This window comes from Lontra canadensis, unplaced genomic scaffold (assembly GCF_010015895.1).
Source record: "Lontra canadensis isolate GAN:19392208 unplaced genomic scaffold, GSC_riverotter_1.0 scaffold25, whole genome shotgun sequence".
Classification (NCBI taxonomy): domain Eukaryota; kingdom Metazoa; phylum Chordata; class Mammalia; order Carnivora; family Mustelidae; genus Lontra; species Lontra canadensis.
In genome coordinates this window covers 14,365,290-14,380,012 of record NW_022631019.1, presented here as the reverse complement: position 1 = coordinate 14,380,012, position 14,723 = coordinate 14,365,290, and positions in this window count along the sequence as shown.

Genomic DNA, 14,723 nt, shown 5'->3' with positions numbered 1-14,723 from the left:
CCATATGAAAAGAGTCTTTTTGAAGACACCTCTTGGTCCATACCAGGAGTAATTACTGCTTAGCTGCTGGATACAGTGCAGCCCTTCTCTCGCATAATCCACCCGGCAACTCTGGAAACCCACAATGATGAACTCTCTGGTAGGTAAAGAGATTGATGCCCCAGAGGGGCTAAAAAGACCACAAAACAACCACACTAGCTGAGCATTGTATGCCAGGCTCACAATCGCCCTAGGAAGCTGGCTTTATTCCTATCCCGATTGTGCAGGAGAAACCAGGGCTCAGAGATTCGAGGTAACTTGCATAAGGCCTGTGGGCTAGTCTGTTGGCTCAGCTAGAGTAGAACCCAGAGCCTGAGTTCCAGGACATTGTGTGGGGGGGTGGGGGGCGATGCAGAATCACCTGAGCTCAGTCCCAGCTGCAGCCATTGTCCTTCAGCCTTAAAGACCCTTTAGCTGGTTCGTTGTTTCGAGGTTACGCTCTCTGCCTTCTGCACAGCAGACAGCTGCATGAGCAGTCAGGAGGGAGGCAATGCTTGGATGTGTCAGCGAAGGCCGGGAGCTGCCCTCTGCCGGGAAGGGGGGAGCACGGGAGCCCTCTGCCAAGTCTCCGGGTCCACTTTAATAAGTGATGTATTAAAATATTCTTGCTGGAGGCCACCCCGTCAGCCAAGGCAGGATCCTCTGCCTGGGAAGACAGAGTCGGCTTTTCCGGAGGGCTCCATTCAGCAAAAGGGAATATCAATCTTTTAAATATACTCCAACATCGGGGTAAACATTTGTTGGGAAGGCACTTTGGGGACTGGGCAGATACCGGATTATACAAAGGGCCGAATATGTTTGAAGTATCTGGTTAGGTGGCAATAAATATGGAAAAGGCCATGACAAGTCCAAGGTGGGGGAGGGCATCTGTAAGCCTCCCGGCATCCATCCAGCCACCAGGGCTGCATTGTTCAACCTTCACTAATTGAATGCTTGCAAATAAGTATCCATCTCCCTGGATTCTGCTTCTGTGGCCTGTCCAGGTCGACAGCTTGGAGGAATATCCAAAAGCACCTCTAAGGGAGAAATTGGCAAATTGAGTTTTAAAAGAAAGAGACATGAACGTCACTGGATGAAAGGATTAAGTAGGACTGCTTATCTCTCCCCTGCTTAGAGCCTGGTGCATAATGAATGGTAATCACCCATGAACGTATAGCAAGTGTCTACTATGTGCCAGGCAGTAGACTTTCAGAACCTGGAAAACAGATCTTGTTGTATGAAGCCTCTTTGTAGAAGTACCCATTGGGAGTATGGAGGGGGCAGTGGAGGCTTCACTGCGGGGTCTGGGAGCAGTTTGGAGGAGTCTGCTTACCTGTTATCATCATCAGCTCCTCAAAACCCCCGATAAATTCAATCCTAAGTAAATCTCAATGCTTGTTTTCCAAAGGCCCTGTTTGGAGAAGTCTACCCACTTCTAACCATGTTGCCAGAAGTCTTCCTTCTCCAGATGGGGACTTGGATGGGGACTTGCAGGTACTGACCTCTTGCCTAAGAAAAGGAAAAGTATGGCTCTCTGCTCAGATCTTCTCCTTTGACAAGCCCTCAAGTTTCATTCATTTTCACAAATATCAACTTAGCACCTGCTATGGGCCAAACACGGAGTATATAGCCATTAGGAAGTGGGAGTTTTCGTTGGGCTTGAAAAGAATGACAGTTCCATGGAAAGGGGGTTGGGCTGGGGTACAGCCAAAGTCAGCAGCCTGGACCCTTGCTTCAGGCAAAAAAGAGGGAACCAAAAAGAACCCGGTCTTAGGGGTTGCCTGAATCCCACTTTTCAAAAAGGTAAATTTTTACTTCAGAATATTTTTAAGATTCACAGAAAAGTTGTGTGGATAGCATGGAGTTTTCAATACCCCTGACTCGGTTTCTCCTATTGTTAACGTCTGACATTACTATGGTACATTTTTTCTTTTTTAGATTTTGTGCATGTATTTATTTATTTGAGAGAGCGAGTGAGCGAGCACATTTCTGCAAGAGCAAGGGGAAGGGCAGAGGGGGAGGGAAAGGAAGAGAGAATCGCTGAGCGCAGTCCAACTCGGGCCTTAACCCAGGGACCCTGAGATCATGATTTGAGCCAAAAGCAGGAGTTAGATGCCTAACCTGAGCCACCCAGGTGCTCCACTTTGGTACATTTTCTGCAACCCAGGAACCAACCCTAGTACACCACCATTAGTGAAACTCCAAGCTCATTTGGATTTCATTCCTTGTTTACCTAATGTCCCTTTTCTGTTGCAGGATCCCACCTGGGACACCACATTCCGATTAGTCATTGGATCTCCTTGAGCTCCTCTGGGCCCGAAAAAGTTCTCAGACTTCCCTTGTTTTTGATGGAGGACTGGTCAAGTATTTGGTAGACGGTCCCTTGACTGGGGTTTATCTGATGATTTTCTGGTGATTCAGCTGGGGTTATGGGTTTGGGGAGGCAGGGAGGTAAATTGTCCCTCATTACATCATATCAAGAGCACATGCTATCAGCATGACTTAACACTGTTGCCACTGACCTTGATCATTCAACTGAGGCGACATTGGTCAGGTGTCTTACCCTCCCATCTCCTTCCATACCGTCCTCTTTGGAAGGTAATCATCATGTGTAGCCCACTTAAGGTGTGGGAGTTATTTTGTTGGGAGAATATCTCCATAAATTACTTGGGATTCTTCTGCTCAGGTCATGTGAATGACCCACTTTTTGGCCATTCAACTTTGCCCTGTGTTGGGCAAGCCTACTGTGGTTTAGATGTAATCGTGAATTCCAGCAAATGGAAAAAAAAAAAACAAAAAACAACCACCAAAAATGTCCATAAGGGCAAGGTGCTGCCTGATGACCGATAGATGGAGTCTTACAAAAAAAAAATAGATTAAAAAAACCAAAAAACAAAAAAACCCACACACACAAAAACCCAACAACCTTAATAAAAGCAACTTCCTGTGGAGGGGAACTGTCACCCTGGTTAGAAACTGTGCAGAATTTTCTCTTGGAAACCTCAGGCAGCTGCTCTGGTTTATAAAATCTGCCTATTGGAGGGAAGCAGAAAGAAAAAAAAAAGGTTGTCGTTATTCCAGCAACAGAGATTCTCCCAAACCATATGCAAAAATAAATCCGAGGACCAGGCTGTATCCCGGGAAACCTGGCAGCTGGGCCAGAGCTGGTGGGGTGGCCCCCAGGGACAGAGAGGCCATGCCTATGGGCCCCAGGCGCTTCTTCAGTGCAACCCAAAGTCTCCGAAAGACAGCCCCACCTCGGGGCCTCACCATCCCCCCTCTCATTCTGGGAGGAAGATTTGATTTATCTTGTCACCTCTCACCTTGGAGGGTTAACCCGGGGCTGTGCACGCCCTCGGGCCTGGAGGAAGGTCCTTGACCCAGAAACAGCTGTTTGAGGACAAAGGGTCACCAGAGGGAAAGGGAGGTCGGGGAGGACAGGCCAAAGGGAGGAGAAGGATCTGGGAAATGTGCCATGGGAAATCCTAACAGAATGGCCATGGGGGCTGGGCAGATGAGGGGCAGGCAGGGATGGCAGGAAGTTGTCAGGGAAAGGGGTGTCCTGGAAAGCAGAGAGCTGGTAGCCAAGGCCTTAGGGGGCTTGGTCTGGGAGAGTGTTGGGGCAGAGGAAATGAACTAATTAATGAACTAAATCCCTGTTCCTTTAAGACTCATGTGCTAGGGATGGGGGGTGTGGGCAGGCTGGGTTTTGGACTTGGCTGGCACCTGGGCCACAGAACTGGCCTTCAGGGACCTCACTCTCTGGACAATGACCCTTTGAGGAGAAGGCAGCTTTAAGAAGTTGGGAAGGGGGGCTGGTGTTGCAGGAAGCTTAGGAAACCCTTGGGGAACCCCCAGAGCAGGCGCCCAGCACACGCGGTGGGTGTCTGAGAAAGGACTGGTGACTTGTTATTCCAACCCCAAATGTGCTGCCTTTGAACCTCACCGTGGGCAGGTCTTTGCCCCTCTGGGTCTCCCTTTCCCCACGCGGAAAATAACGTTTGTGCGGGGCTCACTGTACACCAGTAACCATTCCACACTCTTCCCATTTAATTCATTTAATTTTCACAGCCCAAGGAGATAGCTCCTAGGATTATTATCCCCATTTTACAGATAAGGGAAACCGAGGCACGGAGCCTTGGCGTCTTCTGCATGCCCTGGCAAGGTCAGGAAGTCGTGGAGCTGAGACAGAACCCTAGGGGGCCCGACTCCAAGAGTCCCCGGTTTCAACCGGTCCAGGATCAGGAGGGGGTCGGGCTAGGCCCGCGCCCAGCGCCCAGAGCCCCAAAGGCCCGTCCTCTGTGTGTGGGAGGGGGAGGTTGAGGATCCGGCCGGCAGTGAACCCTGGACCGGGCCAGCGGTTGCCATGGGGACGGCAGGGCGGAGGCGGCGGGCGGGGCTCCGTGCCCCGCGGGGCAGTTCCGGGGAGCTCCCGCCCGTCGAGGGGAGCCGCCCAAGCTGGCACCTGGGGCCGCGAGTTCCCGGCAGCCGGGGCCGCGTTAGCGCTCCCCTCCTAGACTGCGGAGACCACAGGCCCCCTGCCGCGGTCTGCGCCTCCTCCGACCTGAACCCGATCCCCCGCGAAGCCGCACTTATCGCCAGTTCATCTGTGTGAATTATTTACTGCGTCTGGCGGCCTCCCGGGAGGCCTCCCGCCCGCCTCCGCCCTCCGGGTCCCCACGGCCTCTCCTTATCCGGGTTGGCGGGGTAGACCCTGCCCTCCGGATCCAAGAATTTCAAATGTCAAGCCTCCCCCGGGAGCGCGGGCCAGGAGGTTCCCACCTTCTCCCACCTTCTCCCACCTTCCTCCGGGAATCCTTGTGCTGGATCCAGGGCGAGCACTGGACGAGGAGCGCTCCCAGCAGTCCTATCAGTCTGGGTCACTGGAAATCATCCCCACTTCACCTATGGAGACACCAATGTCTGGAGGTTTGCCCAACCTGTCCTCAGTCAGTCCTTAGTAGGAGCCGGAGGTGGCAACAGCCCAAGCCTGGCTCCCACTTTTAATCCTGAACCCCTCCTGAGTGGGATAGCACCGTTGCCTCCCCAAGGCCCAGGACCTTTTCTCAGCCCCCGGAGTCAGCTTGGGCACCAGTTGCATCTGTGACAGCCAGGTGCACAGAGCAGGGGGCCTGCCTGGTGTCACCAGCCCCTGTGAGGTGCTGGGGAAACAGGGGTGAGTCAGGCACAGCCCCTGCCCTCAAGTTGCTTCTGTCTGGAGTGCGGGTGGAGCACATTGACAGGGAGCAGGCAAGGCCAGACATGCTTATGACTAGTTAAGATACCAGCTGGAGAGCTGGGGAGGAAACAGTGAGTTCTGGGCTGGGGTGGGGGAGCCATTCAGGAAGCAGGTGGGCTTGGGCAGGGCCTTGGAGATGGAGGTGGGAGTGGGAAAGGCAGTCTGGGTGTAGGGGAGAGGAGCAGAAGGACAGAGGCTGGCAAGCTGGCGGTTTGCTTGAGAAAGGGCCTGTCCTCTGGGTAGTGGTTGAACAAGGCATTTCGGGCAGTGCTGGCAGGGGTTGGAGGAGGGGGTTTCGGGTCGGACGCTGAAAGTCCTTGCGTCTGAGCTCAAGGGTTGGTTTAGAGTAGCTTCTCCGCAGGGGCTAACTTTGCCTTCCAGGCGACATTTGGCTGTGTCTGGAGACATTTCTGGTTGTCGAAACGCAGGGAAGAGTTGGAGCTCCTGGCATCTGGTGGGCGGAGGCCAGGGATGCTGCTGAACAGCGCCCAGGCCAGCCCCCACCATGCAGAGTTATCCAGCCCCAGACGTGCTGGGGTTGAGGAATCCTGAACTGGAGTCTGTTGAAGACCCTTTTCTACTAACCAAAATGAGACTGGGGGCAAGTCACTTGGCTTCTCATGCTTCAGGTCCCTCCTCCCTAAAATGCACTGATGATATGGGCTCACATTTGAGGAAATGGCTGTTTTTATTTTCCCACTTGCTGTCTGCCCATGTTCCCATAAGTGCTGTCCTTACAGTAGCTCATCCAATCCTTATAACCCAGGCACAGATGCTGTTGCTACTAATAACCGTGTTTGGGGGGCACTTTTTTTAAAAAAAAGATTTTATTTATTTATTTGAGACAGAGCAAGAGAGAGAGAGAGTGCGAGCGCATGAGTGGGGTGGGGAGGGGCAGAGGGAGGAGAGGGAGAAGCAGACTCCACACTGAGGAGGGAGCCATGCTGGGGGGTGGGGGTGGGGGTTTCTGTGCACAAGGTGCTCCATCCCAGCTGGGATCCCGGGATGGTGACCTGAGCCCAACGAAGGCAGATGCTTAACTGACTGAGCCACCCAGGCCCCCCTGTGCGGGCACTTCTTAAGCACCAGGTCCTGCACTAAGCTCTTTACATATATAAATTTATTTACTCCTCAGAATTCCAGGAGGTGGGCAATGTTATGAGCTCCATTTAACAGGGAAAAGGGTGGAAGAGAGGGTAGAAGCTTCCCGAGGGCAATGTCTTGTTTTCAGCTGTCTCCCCAGCATCCAGAGCAGTGTCAGAATAAATGTTCGTGGGAAGTACGTAAACTCTCCGTGGACTTTGGCAGGCTCCCAAGCCTCCTGTGACTGGGAAGACACTGGGGCACAGAAAGGTTGAGGGTCTTGTTTGGAGACACAAAGCAGGAACTACACCCCCTTGCTTTCTGGCTGAGGCCTCCAGAAAGCCCCTGGGTGGTTTCTCTGGTTCCCTGGAACCTCACTAGGTTCCTACCACTGGCAGAAAGGGGCCCTGGGCTTTTCTGAGATGTTCCGAGGGTCCTGGGTCTCCCCAGAGTGCCGTGTGAGCTGGGAAGGACTGGCATCCTGGACTGTGACCCAACGTGCAAGCCCATCAGCTCAGCAGTGTGTCTAGTGCCCGGGACTGGACTTATCTACTCCTCTGACCAATGTGGAGAGACTTCAGATATCACCCGACCCTAGTCCTGACCTCGGGGAAGTGGGTGCCTGCAGGACACGTGTGCGCATCAGACACCGTGTTTGGGAACCAGCGGAACTGCTGCTCGGTCTACACGCTACAGCCTCTTGGAACACATAGCAGCCTCACGGCAGCCCCCAGAGCTAGTGGCACTGTCCTTACTGTGCCGACAGGTGTGAAATCGAGATTTCAAGAAGTGGCAATCCGTCCCCAGGAACCAAGGGGGAGGTCGCAGACCGGTTATTCCCACCTGGAGGATGCAGGGCCAACGGTGGGCCGAGGCCTGGGGAGCTGCCCTGTACTGTCTGGGGAGCACAGCCCCACCCACCCATCTCCGGGGCGGGGGAGGGGGGGAGGCCTTCCCATAATGCCTTGCTGCCCCTCAGCTGTAAAGTGTGTGATGCTGCTCTGTCACCTGCCAGTGTGCCTGGTGGGGTTGCCTTCCTGGGGAGTGGGTCGTGTGCTCCCTCCCCATTCCCTAAGCGGCTAGGGGGTCACTGGCAGTTAAGAGAGCAGATGAGGGTGTGTCTACACCATAAGCCGCCCCTCTTTCCACTTCTTTATAAACCCGCTATGTCGTGCTTTCTTTCCAGAATGCCATGATTTTTCTGCCTCCGCACTTTTGCATAGGCTCTTCTCTCAGTCTGCCACCCCCTTTCTGTCCGGCCTAATCCTGCTCATCCTCCAGGTTTCAGCTGAGATGCCACCTCCTCCAGGAAGCCTTCCCTGAGACCCCTCCCCTTGAATTAGCTCCCTCACTGAGGCTCCTGCAGTGCCATGCTTCCCTCTCTTCAGTCACTTGTCTTCCTGTGTGTTCCTGCTAGTCCGTCCTCCTCCATCAGACTGTTTTTCCCTCTTGGGTGGCACTGGGGCTCTCCTGTGGGTCTTTATTTCCCCGGGGCATCACACAAATGCCTGGTGTGTATGTAGCAGCTCCTCAGGGAATGTCGTTGAATTAATGTTACAATAATAACAATCTCTTGCATATGTAAAGCTGTTTTCCAGTTTCAAAAGCTTTTTTATGGCAATTATGTCATCTGATCCTCCCAGAGAGCTTGTCATTCGAGGTAGGCAGGGTTGGCCTCGGTGTTTCTGGTTTATAAGGCAGAAAACAGGCTGGAAGAGGTGAGGTGCGTTGCCCAGGTGGCTGGTGGGACAGGTGCACTGCCCACACTGTCTGGCAGGCGTGGATCTATGTGTGATATATTTGGCCCAGGGTGGGAGCCTCCTCAGAGTTCTGATTCCAGGCTTTCCATTTGGGGGGTGGGGTGGGGCAGGGAGTTGGGGGCTAGGGGTGGCTGCTGTCAAGTCCTTGGTGCGGAGTTGGGGCCGGCTTTGTGTGGTGGTGTTGGGGTGGGTGTGTGAGTCCATTCTCGGGAAGGGGAGCCAGTAGTTTTCGCCACTGTGCTGCTGATGCCCTAGGAACACCCAGCATTCAGGAAAGAGAGATCCAAAATAGGAGGATGACTAAGTAAACTGTAGTCCATTCACTTGGAATATTTAGCAACCATTAAAAATGATGTTTCTGCAGCTTGTGTGCTGACATGGAAAAGTGCGGATGTCAGGATGCTCAAGGCAAAAAGGAGAATATAAATTGGACCCACAATAGAACAGGGTTGTGGAACCGTTTGGAGCCAGCTCTGCCCCTTAGTGGCTGTGAGCTCAGGCAAGCCAGCCTCTTGGTGCCTCAGTTTCCTCATCTGTAAATCAGGTATTTACTAGTCATCCTACCTCGGAGGGCCGTTGGGAGGATTAGATGAATTAATACACATATAGCACTTAGAACAATGCCTGTCACATATTAAGATATGGTTATTATGGTAATTATTGTGATCATCTCGGCTACTGCAAATATGCAGAAGAAAAAATAAGATGGATGAAAAGATCAATGCTGTTTTCTTTTGGACGAGGCTTATTGGATGATTTTTACTTCTTTTTTTCCCCCACTTCCCAGAATTCTCTAAATATTTTACAGTGAGGGTGCATTACTCTTATTATCACTAGAGGATAAGCTATTTCCCACAAAACCACAATAGTCAGGGGACAGACTCAGGCCTTTTGGATTCAAGAGGGGGAACCACAGGGAGTCCCCTCCATAATTAACACCTGGGATGCCCTGAGAACACACTCATGTCAATATTTTTCCTCTGCCTGGGTCAGCAGCTCCTGGGTAAGCTTTCCTCAAACAGATCATGCTGTCCTTTTCATCTCTCATCTGCTTGGTTAATAATTTTTTATGATGCTTATCGAAACAAGGCGCTGAGCTGTTCAAATACTCACAACCATAAACTGTCACCACCTGATGACAATGAGAATTCCTCAGGCAGGGCTCATCAGAGCTGAAACTAAATCATTCTGACTACCCCTGTCATCATCACACTCTCCCTCCATCCAGGGAGACAAGGGCATTTACAGTGAAGGAAACACCGACTGCTGTGTAAGCTGATACGGGCTCTGTGAGCCGCCTGGCCAAGCCCAGGCTGCCAGCCAGCCAGAACGAGGGAGCCAACCAGCTGGTCAGCTGGTCAGCAGAAGACTGTGCTGAGCACACAGTAGGTGTGCAAATACTAGTCCTCATCAAATTCAGTTGGGGTTTTGTGAGGTCTGGCTGATGTGCACGGCTCTATCTGGACACTGTCCTGTGTCCTGGTATAGACCAGGGGTGCTAAAGGATGTCTTCGTCTTTAGGGATCAAAGGCCCATAGATCCTTTCAGGCCCTTCTACTGAAGATGGCATGAGTTTTGGGATGGTGGTCTATGTGAGTCCTTGATTCAGTTTTCCCCTAATCCCTCTTGGATATGACTTTAAATGATCATGACTGCCATGATTGCAACGTCTTACCACCTCTCACTTCCCCATCCTCCTATTTTTTTTAAATCCTTCCATCCATCATCTATCCATCCATCTATCCATCCCTCTAGCTATCCCTCCATCCCTCCACCCACCTATCCATTCATGGTCTATCCATCCATCCATCTATCCCTCCATCCATCCATCTATCCCTCCATCCATCCATCTATCCATCCATCCATCTCCCCTTTCATCCCTCCCTCTATCCCTCCCTCCATCCATCTAGCCATCCACACATTCATCCACCCATCCAACCACCTAAACATCCATTCATTCAGCCATCCACTACAAAGTAGTATAATGGTGGGTAAGTGATTAGACCTTTGGGGTCAGACTGCCTGCTTTTAAATCTCTTTGTGGTCTGGGAGGCAGGCAGGTAACCAAACATTGAGGTGGCATGTGAGTTCAGGAGTCTGTGGCTGCAGAGAGAAGGGGTCTGACACCCAACTGGAGCCTTGGGAGTGAGAGGCTGCACCCTGGGTAGTGCTATTGCCAACATCATCACCCCTGGGATTCCTTTGACCAGTGATGGGGCCTTGGTCAAAAGGGAATCACTGGCTTGTACACTTTGGCTGGTTCCTGGCATGTGTCCTCCTCCCTAGCATACCAGCCCTCCCCTCTCCCCAGGCCCTATTTCTACTCTCTGCTGCCTCTCTTGGCTCTGTTCCCCACTCTTCCCTGATCCCTCCAGCCCTACTCCCTACCTGTCAAATCCATCCGTTTCCAGAGCCCCAATTCTTGCTGGATGGCCCAGCTTGTGTAAATGGGCTGATGGGTGTTAACATGTTCCTGTGACACCCCCCACCACCCCGGCAACATGTGTCATCACCATCGTGCATCTGATAAGCGCACTCAGTGCTGGATTGTCCACATTATTCAACACCAGTCGTGCACAGATGGCCCGGATGCAGAACACCGGAAGTGCGCCCCGACCGCCTTACACAGCCTCGCTTGTGCGCTTCTCGGGTGCACCGCCACTGGGTCCGGACTTCCGCTGTCTTCAGAAGATAGCAGGCTGGAGTGGGAAGGGTGAGGTTCCAGCCAGACGGGCCTGGGTTCAGATCCCACCAAACCTCTTTGTTAGCTCTTGGTAAGTAAGTCACTTACCCTCTCTGAGCCTCTGTTTCCTTATCTGTGAAAGGGAAATAGGAGTACCTGCCTGGATGATGGACACTAGGTCATTGCAAAACGTCAGACACCACATGGGTGCAAGAGTGAGGCCAGGAGCTCTACAGCTCTGCAGACGCTCCCCCTGCAAAGGGAGAGGTGCTGCTGGCTGGAGATCCAGGGAGCATTCCATGTGGGCTGGCCGTGACTCGGTGTCAGAGTGGCCTGAGACTGGTTGGTCCTCCCCTGGGTCTAACCACACAGGGCCTCGCAGGCAGTCTTACAAGCTGAGGGTGAAGACTTAGCCCACACCAGTGTCCCCCACCGAGTCTCAGCCACCATCACTGGGTGCCCTCCTTTCAGATTCCTGTCATCCTCCTCTGCATCCCTGTGTTCTTTGCCTGAAGGGGAGCATTGGTCTCCCATCAAGCGCTCTGACCTCCTGCCTTGGGTTTTGAATCAGCGCTTACCCTCCCCCAGCCCAATCCATTCACAGGCTAATTCAGTACGTGTTTATTAAGTCTTACCCTTAATAGGGCAGCTGAATGGGGATCTGGTGCGTGGCTTTAGGCTTTAGGCATTCCTGTCTCTCCCCAAGGGTCTGTTCACCTAGCTCAGTGGGCTCCAAGTCATTGAGGCGGGCTGGGATTGGTACTTGATAATAAAAAGGATACACTTAAAATTGGCCACAACCACTTTGGTGTTTCTGGGTCCAAACACCGTGTCAGTATGTCACAACTCTCCCAGGCCATTGGACATGGGGGCGTCAGGACACTTCCTGAACTGGGATGTGAGGGTTCAAGGTTATGACCTTGGTGGTGATGGGTCAGATGATGGGGGGATGGTCTTGCCTAGGCTGGGACGAGACACGTGGGGTGAGGAAGAGAAGGGAGAGGAGGCTGAGGACAGAATCTGGGCAACAGGCAACAGGAAGACCTGGCATGCTCGGAGAGAGGTGGGAGCAGAAGCAGCAGGACCAGACCAGGAAAAGATGGTGGTCAGTAGCGTCAGAGGAGATCCAAGGCTTGGTGGTCCCCTGACACTGGTGACCTCAGGTATGGCCACTTGTGTGAGCACAAGGTGAGAACCAAGAGTCAAGAGGTAGGGGGCTGTGGCCATTCTTAGGAGGAGGTGGGCAGTGAGGGGGGCTGCTATTCGGGTGGGAGACAGCTTTGGGTGGGATGCAGTTTGAGACAGAGGGAAGGGTCCCCTTGGTGCTGGGCATATAGTAGGTGTGTGGCCAGTGTTTAACAGCCTCCTATCCTTTTATGTCTCCAGCACCTTCTTATTCCCCAAGTCCTGCCAGCTAACGGTAGCTAGTCCACCCCTCAGTAACCCCCGAGCACCACCCTGTGCCAGACTCTGTTCCAGGCACTGCAGATGCAGCCATGAAAAGATGAACAGGATCCTAGCCTTCAGGATCTTCCCAGGTGGGGTGGTGAGAAAGAAAAGGGCATATTATAACTAAACTAAGCTTCAGCACTGACGAGGGCTAAAATGGAGAGAATATCCTTTGGGCTTTCATCAGAGAAGCAGCATCATTACAAAGGGTACAGAAGAAGGTTTTGCTCTAGGGGTCAGACCTGGTGCAAGCGCAGGGACTCACGCACAGGCTGTGGCCCCCGCATCTGGGCTTAGGCGTGAGTCTCTCTAGGCTGGTCAGGCTGGCAGTGGGAAGGAGAGCTGCCCATGGACTTGGGGAAGGATGAACTGGGACCTGCCTAGGACTCCCCCTGCCTCCAGCCTAGGCTGGGCTGAGCTCCTGGACAAGCCAGCATCCTTCACCATGGAGTTGATCTCATACCCGGCCCGGGACTTGGAGAGCTTCAGGGGAGATTTGGGGGAGCTGGAGTGGCTGCAGGCCTGGGGGCCACCTCTTGCCAACAGGGGGCAGGAGATGGGTGACCAGGGTGTGCCCTGCCCTGGACCTTCAGAGCATAGCAAACATATGGCGGTGGCTGCTTCCCAACGTCACTGGAGAGGTCTCTTGCTCCCTAGTGCCTGCCAGAGGAGGGGGTTCGGGGAGAAGTCATCTCGGCTTCAGGACACAGCAGCTATCCTGAAGATGAAGGGGATCCCGTGGCAGGGGTGACGGGATTGGGGGGTGGATGGGTAAAGCCCCTCTGAGGAAACGGCATTTGTGACAAGACCTGGAGAGGAGAGCTGCCGTCTTCTAGGGTCAGGGACAAAGCTGGGGTGGCCGGGACCTGCAGGGGAGGGCAGAGGCCAAGAGGGGTCTGAGAGGGACCAGAGCCCCCATTGACTGTGGCTGGGGTTTGACTCTGGTCTCTGTGGGAAGAGGGGCAGTGGCGTGGCCCAGCTCACGCTGGGTTGAGGATGGACTGGGGTGGGGCGGGAAGGACTGGAAGCTTGGGGTGGGGTGCTGGAATGGGGGGCCACCATGGTGAGCTAAAGAGGAGATAATGTCCACCAGAATGGAGGTGCCGCAGCTGTGAGAAGAGAGAGGGTTGCTTGGACTGTGGGTCCCTCTGGGGACAGAGATAGGACCGAGGTGGCCTTGGGATAAAGGACGGGCAGGAGTTAAGAATAATACTGATTAAGAATAATACTGATTCTGGTCCTTGCTTCTGGGAAAGACTATCTTCTCTCTAGTGCCTTCCTTGCTAGTGGCCCCTGCCCTCAATGCATGAGAGAATCCATCCCCTGTGCCCCCTCTTGTTTCCCTACCATCTCCATACCCCACCCCACAGCCCCCTGCCTCTAGCCTCCAGTCAGCTGTCAGCACCCTGCCTCCTCTGCCTTTAAGACCAGGAGACAAGGGGCCAGTGAAGTCTGTCTCCTCAAAGTTCTGCCCGTAATGAGAGGCAGAGAGAGAGAAGATAATAAAAGCAAGAACCAGCCTGGGGGGAAAAAGAAAAGATTTTTATCCTTCCAACCCTGCAAGTTCCCCTCTGGCTCTGAGAAACCTCAGAAGAGTTCTTTCCGAACCTATGAGTAATTCCCAGCAAAAACGTCGTCCTCGGAGCAGAGGGAGAAGACAGAATGATTCTGCCTTTGATTAGAATTTATTTCCAACCTGCAACCTCCTTGGTGCCAGCCTCCCACATTCTCGCCCCTGCAGAGCGAGGTGGCCAGGGAGGCTGGGGGAGAGGGGGAGGGGGGAGAAGGGACCCGCCCATTCTGGAGAACTTCCAAGTGTCCTGCTGGTGGCAGGGACAGGGAGAAGGGATGTGTCCTGCACTTGCTGTCCCCAGAGAGAGGAGCCAACGGGGCTGCAGGGTTAACCCAACAGTGAAAAATAGTCCATGGGATTTTCTGAGGCCGAGGGAGGGCTGGGTGACTGGACTACCAGCTAGCTGTGTGGATAGCTTCTGTCGCCTCTCAGGGCCTCAGTTTCCTCATCTGGCTTTGACACGTTTTTAAGGACCTTAGTGGCTATGATTTTAGGACAAAGGCAACATCCCTGTCTGGGAACCATTTGGGTTCTCGCTGTGTAGGGCTGGGGAGGGTTTCCTAGATGGGTGTCAGATTTTGGAGTAATGTGGGGCAGAGGGGCAGGGTGAAACTTGGGGTGCGTGCTTTCTCCTTTTTTGGGTCCTCTGTGGGGGACTGGATTAGATCATACCATCAACTCACTCATTCATTCATTCATTCATTCACTCACTCACTTAATACTTATTCATCACAGGCCATGTGCCCAGTGCTGTGCTGGGTGCAGTGAACAAGACATGGTTCCTGATCTTCCAAGGGGCCCAAGGTGGTGGGGGAGGGGCAAACATAGGGAGCTGGGGGGCACTGAGGAAATGCCCCTAACCTGGGCTTTGGAGGTCAGAGGCTTCCTGGGGGAAGCTGACATCTAAGCTGGGACCCA